At 45.4% G+C, this 6,297-nt stretch overlaps 2 long non-coding RNA genes across 2 annotated transcripts; both read left to right on the top strand.

Annotated features, from left to right (window-relative positions):
• The first annotated feature begins 2,668 nt into the window (after positions 1-2,668).
• LOC147349410 (uncharacterized) lies at positions 2,669-4,519 on the top strand. The gene is made up of 3 exons (XR_015149821.1): positions 2,669-2,799; positions 3,487-3,547; positions 4,423-4,519. It is a non-coding gene; the product is annotated as an uncharacterized LOC147349410 (long non-coding RNA).
• Positions 4,520-4,668: 149 nt separating this feature from the next.
• Positions 4,669-5,734, top strand: LOC147349409 (uncharacterized). Its single transcript, XR_015149819.1, has 2 exons — positions 4,669-4,801; positions 5,505-5,734. It is a non-coding gene; the product is annotated as an uncharacterized LOC147349409 (long non-coding RNA).
• Positions 5,735-6,297: the final 563 nt, after the last annotated feature.

Genomic DNA, 6,297 nt, shown 5'->3' with positions numbered 1-6,297 from the left:
GAACCAAAGCAGCAGGAAGAGGGAGTGGAAGCCGTTTAATTTGTTCTCTTTAAGGCAGGGGAGGCCTTCCTTTCTGCAGTGGTATTCAGGTCTTTTCCATGTTTTGCATCAGTAAGTAGTGCCCTTACTATACAGGTGTGGGTTGTGGCAAAAGATATATTTGTAAAACTTTATTGGAATAGAATGCCCATACAGGAAATTGTACATAGTACAAATACAGAGTTTAATGAATTTTCATAAACCGTACGCCCCGTGTAACCAACACCCAAATAAGGAAACATTACCAGTACCCCAGATACCTCCTTCAAGTGCCCGGTAGCGCCTGGGTATTTTATTTCATTTTGATGAATCCCTTTGGTTGGATAGCAAAAAGCCTGTAAGAGTTGACATGCTCAGAATGCTTTTGCAGCTTCACCAACATCAGCTGTTTATCTTAATTTTTCTCAATCTAATGGGAGAGGAAAATGTTGCTTTAAATTGTATTAGTCTGCTTACTGGTGAACTTGAGGTAATGAATAGACCAGGAAAACTTAAGTTTCCAGTATTCACTTAAATAGATAAAAACAAACAAAAGATAGCAACAACAAAAATACACTAGAGTATAAACTAATGACCAAAAAAGAAATTGAAAAGTTTGATTTCTCTCTTCATTTCTATGCCTCTCTCCTATACGGTAGGCCCTGATTGTTTTTTGTTGTTGCAGCCTTTCAAGCTATGAAAGGACAGATAGAGCCCCTGACAATTAAACCACTCCATAAATAGAAACAGATGGAAAATTAATTCTTGCTAAAATTGATCACACTTAAAAAAATCTTTTTAAAAATCATGAACATCAGTACAATGAAATCAATAGTGTTGCAATATCAAAATTTTTTTTTCTTTTAAGAGGACAAGAATAGTTCCAAAAGAAGAAATGAATTGACACACTTAGGAAATCATTATTAAAAAGAAGAAAAAAATTAGTAATAGATGAAAACTGCCCTAAGTTGATAGGGTATTTGAAAGACAAAACAGCAAACATCAAACAGACAATTTATTTAAATTTGGAAATAAGGCAAAAGGCAGGTGGCATGTCCTTTTAATGTCATACTAGAGTATTGTCAAACAGATCTGTTTCACAAATAAAGATTATTTGACTATTTAGACCAGTAGTTATCAAACTTTTAGAGTGTTTAAGAATCACCTGCTGGGCTTGTTACAACAGTACTAGGCTCCACCCCCAGAGTTTCTCTAATCAATTAGCTCTGGAATGAGACCTGAAAAATTGCATTTCCAACAGGTTCCCTGGTCTGCTGAGATTTCCAGTTTGGGGACTACACTTTGAAAGCCACTAATGTAGGAAAATGTACCTGAGAAATTACATGTTAACTCATGATTTTCTGTCCAGTAGAAAAGATAACCCCAAAGATTACAATTTTATTGCCCCATATGTAATTATCAGGTTTTTGTCTCTCAGCACACACTTTGAACTGCCTTTGCCTGTGCACTAGAATACTTTTCAACACAGACATAGGAAACAGACTTAAGGACACGACGGGGGGGTGGGGGAGAGGGTGAGAAGTATGGCGAGAGTAACATGGAAACTTACATTACCATATGTAAAATAGATAGCCAATGAGAATGTGACTCAGGAAACTCAGACAGGGACTGTATATCAACCAAGAGGGGTAGGGTGGGGAGGGAGATGGGAAGGAGGTTCAGAGGGAGGGGAAATATGTATACCTATGGCTGATTCATGTTGATGTATGGCAGAAACCAACAAAATTCTGTAAAGTGATTATCCTTCAATTAAAAAAAAAAACTTCTCAAAATGTTCCTTGGGGACCTTACTGGTGGTCCAATGTTTAAGACTCTGTGCTGCCAATGCAGGGGGTGTTGGTTGGATCCCTGGTTGGAAACTAAGGTCCCACATGCCGTGTGGCCAAAAGATTTTTTATTAAGTTCTTTGAATTAGCTTTACCATCTTACTGTTCCCTGATTAATTAAATATTTGACATGCTTTCCTCCACTTGTATGAAAGTCATGTTTTTCACTTTTTTGCAAATTAAATTTTGATACAGTATACTCATATACTAGCCTTGGACAGGAGTACACAGATACTATATTCTAATACTAGATGTATTGCCCTTCCAGTCAGGAGCAGTAATGCACTCTCATTATGACCCAGCATTATCCTAGAGGTGCTATGGCCTGGGCTTCTCAACCGGGGGTGATTTTGCCTTCCGAGGGGATATTTGATAATGTCTGGAGATATTTTTAGTGGTCACAACTATAGAATTCTGGCATCCAGAGGACAGAGGGCAGAGGCCAGGAACACTGCTAAGCAGCCTGCAAGGCATGAGATGGTCCCCAGTAACAAAGAAAAGATGGCCAGGTGGTAGTGGAGGGCGCTGGGACATTGCGTATAGACCAGGCTCTCCAGACCCACCTGGGGCAGCGGAGTCAGAAGCCCACAGGTGAACACCTGCTCATCCCAGCCCCACACCCCCCGCAGGTGGAGAGAGGAAGGCTTCATAAGGAGGTGGAGGCAAGCAGGCAAGCATGGATCTCATCTGTCTGCCTGAGAGAAAGCCCAGATCAGCACTGGGAGGGTCAGCCCACGTTCCTGAGCGAGTAAGGGGGTGGTCCTGGCCAGAACTCTGGAACCCCGGCTAGTTGCAGACCCCCCTCTTGCCCCACAGATCATCATGGGATTCCTGTCCAGCCTCTGGCCATGAGGTGATTTTTTTGGCTTCTAACGCCGAGGCTCACCTTGCCTTTCTCTCTCACTTGCCGCTCTCATGCAGCCCCGCATTGAAGGTGAGTGTCTCTCTGGGGTGGTCTGAGGGGCTAGGGGTGCAGGCCCAGGGTCAGTGGCTCGGGCTGGGTCAGGGGCCAGTCCCAGATAAGTCCCCGTGCACCTTCACCCTCAGCCAGGGCCTCCCCACACTGCACAGCACAGCCACAGCTGTGAGCCAGGGGGACCCCAAGGACCAGGGACTGACCTCACTGAGACTGGCCACTCCCTTGTAGCCCCCACAGCAGCTCTGCACTCCCTCTCCAAGTCCCACACACACCCCGGGTCCATCCAGTCTGCTTCTCCTGACTTCCAAAAACACTGGGTTTTGTACCCGCTACCCCTCACACCAGGTTCTCTGCTAGGAGGCTGCTGAAAGGGGAACTGGCTGCACCTGCTGGAGAAAGGCCTTACGAAATCCGCTTCTTTGGGATTCGTTCCACCTTCATTCATTCACTTCCCAAATGCTGTTTTTCTCTATGCCAGGCTCTAGCGTGATAGGTCAAGCAGGGTGTGTGCCTTGAGGAGTTCCCCTCTTTAGAGACAGGCAGACAGACTCTCAGGCCTTGATTGTGTGGGCGCCCAGGATTGGGAAGGGGAGGACCTCACCCACAAGAGGTGATGGTGGGTGTGAATATGGAGGGTGCGGGGGCAACCACAGGCCAAGGGTGTCCAGGCGAGCTCAGCTTGTGAAACTGGGGTGCGTGCAGGCGCTGCTCTGTCTGGAAGGCCTCCTGACCTTGCCAACAGTTGGCCCTGGCTGGATCACAGGTAAAGGCTTCATGTTGATTTTTTTGTGCTCATTCAGTCGTGCCCAACTCTGTATGACCCCATGGACTGTAGCTCACCAGGCTCCTCTGTCCATGGGATTCTCCAGGCAAGAATACTGGAGTGGGGTGCCATTTCTGACTCCGGGGGATCTTCCTGACTCAGGGATCGAACCCGCTTCTCTTGTGTCTCCTGCATTGGCAGGTGGATTCTTTACCATGAGCGCCACCTGGGAAGTAATATTTAGTACATTCGAATTACATAACTAAACATGATAATTGTAATAAAAATCACAAAATACAGGACTTCTCTGGTGGTCCAGTGGTTAAGACTCCACGATACCAATGCAGGGGGCACATGTTCGATTCCTGGTTGGGGAACTAAGATCCCATATGCCATGTGATGCAGCCGAAAGGTTTTTTTAAAAATTATAAAATACAGAGAAGTTAAGCAAAAATCTGTAAACCCTTTTTCTCCCCCCAAAAAACTGCTGTAACAGCCCTTTACAACTTTTTCCCCATGCATGTACAACTGTGACCTAATAAAAAATATACATTTGGTCTTTACCATGGGTTCCTGATACAGAACTCGTAAATCCCTTGATGTTTCCTGGACAATAGCAGCCTCTTTTGCTCTAATGAGGTGACTCTGGGTGGGGTCCTGGATAGCTTCAGGATGGGGGCTGGTCACCAGGAAGACCGAGCCATGATTAGAAGCTTGGATGGAACTTCCCCCAGTAGCTAAGACTCTGCACTCCCCAATACAGGAAGCCTAGGTTCGATCCCTGGTCAGGGAACTAGATCCCACATGCTACAGCTAAGAGTTCACCTGCTACAGCTAAGACCCAAGTGCATTCAAATAAATAAATTAATTTTTAGAAAAGAATCTTGGAAAGGGGCTGCTGAGCGAATTAACCGTTGATTATGGCCACGTGATGAAGCCTCCATAATGATCTGTGAACCACAGAGCTTCCAGGTTGGTGTGTGGGGAGGTGGCACACCCCAACTCCGCTGGGATAGAAGCTCCTGTCTTTGGAACCTCCCAGGCCTTGCCCAGTGCGTCTCTTCATTTTACTGTTTAACTGTGTCATTTATCATGTTCTTTATCATATAGCACATTGGTGAGCATGAGTGTTTGCCTAACTTCTGTGAATCATTACGACCGATTATTTCACCTGAGGAGGCAATTGTGAGAATGCTGATTTGTAGCCAACCTGGACCTACTGGGGGGTCAACTCTTTGGTGATCGGTGTCTGAGGTAAGGGGAAATCTTGGGGACTCCTGCATGGTTTGGTGCTATCCCCAGGTAGACAGTGTCAGAGCAGGATTGTAGGACATTCAGCCAGAGAGTGGGTTGGTGAGGGGAGAAACCCACACTTTTGATGTCAGAGTATTCAGTGTGTGGAGGCATAGTTTTTCCTCTTAGTCTCTATAAATATAACCATATTCTATTTTGGAATCTAAGTTTTCACCCAGCAGTGACTAGTGGCAGGCTTTGAACAGGTTAGGAATCGTGCGGGCCCTGCCCTGGGCTCCAGCAGGGATAAGAGCACTATAAGAGGAGTCTGGCCAGGATGCTGGGTGACCTTGGGTAAGCCTCTACCATCCTCAGAGCCTCCATTTTCTTGGTCAGATTAAGAGTGTGGGTAGTACAGGGTCAGTGTCTGAAAGGCAGAACTCCGTGTAAAGCTGGGCAGGCTGTGCACTGCACAATTTTAGGAGGAGAAGGAAGGGTATTCTTGTCATAATATGTGTGAAGGGAGCCTCCAGAGCTGAGGAAAAAATGGGCCCTGCCCGAAATGTGGTGTGTAAACCTGTTGGTACACCAGATGATTTTAGGTGGTATGCAAATGCATTCCTTCCTACAGTTACTTTCTATTTGTAGTAAATGATACCGACTTTCCACTTGAAGAGCTTGTTAAACCACAATTTTGTCTGTCTGTTTTGGCCTTGCCGTGCAGCTTGAGGGATCTTATTTCCCCAACAAGGGATTGAACCCTGGACCCTCAGTAGTGAAAGCACTGAATCCTAACCTCTGGTGTGCATGCTGAGCCCCTTCAACCGTGTCCAACTCTTTGCGACCCCACAGACCATAGCCCACCAGGCTGCTCTGTCCATGGGCTTCTCCAGGCAAGAATACTGGAGTGGGTTGCCATGCCCTGCTCCAGGGGATCTTCCCGACCCAGGGATTGAACGCATGTCTCTTACATCTCCTGCATTGGAAGGCAGGTTCTTTACCACTGGTGCCACCTGGGAAGCCCCATAACTGCTGGACCACTAGGGAATTCCCTCCCTAGAGTTTCTGATCAGTAGATCAGAGGTGGAGCCTGATGATTTGAATTTCGAGCACGTTCCCAAGTGATGCTTCGCTGCTGGTTCAGGGACGACACTTTGAGGACCACTTACCAAATTGTTTTCTTTTTAATACAGTTGTTTAGCTTTTAAAAATGAGTACACGTTCAACATCACTAACCATTAAGGAAATTCAAATTCAGACCATGGTAAGAGAACACAACATACTTACTAGAACAACTGAACTAAAACGAGGGGAACTGAAAAGTAGTGAGCATATAAATACAAATAAAACTATCTATCATATGCGTCTGGTGGAAATATAATGTGGTCCAAACATTCTGGGAAACAGTTTGGCAGTTTGTTTTAAAAACTAAACATATACCTTAATATGACCTACCAATTGTACTCCTGGGTATTTATCCCAGAAAGATAGAAACTTACATCTACACAAAAATCTGT

The sequence above is a fragment of the Bos grunniens genome, chromosome 21 (assembly GCF_055505025.1).
Source record: "Bos grunniens cultivar Pamir isolate PY7600 chromosome 21, Bosgru_T2T1.0, whole genome shotgun sequence".
Taxonomy (NCBI): Eukaryota; Metazoa; Chordata; class Mammalia; order Artiodactyla; family Bovidae; genus Bos; species Bos grunniens.
This window is presented reverse-complemented; position numbering and strand designations above follow the sequence as displayed.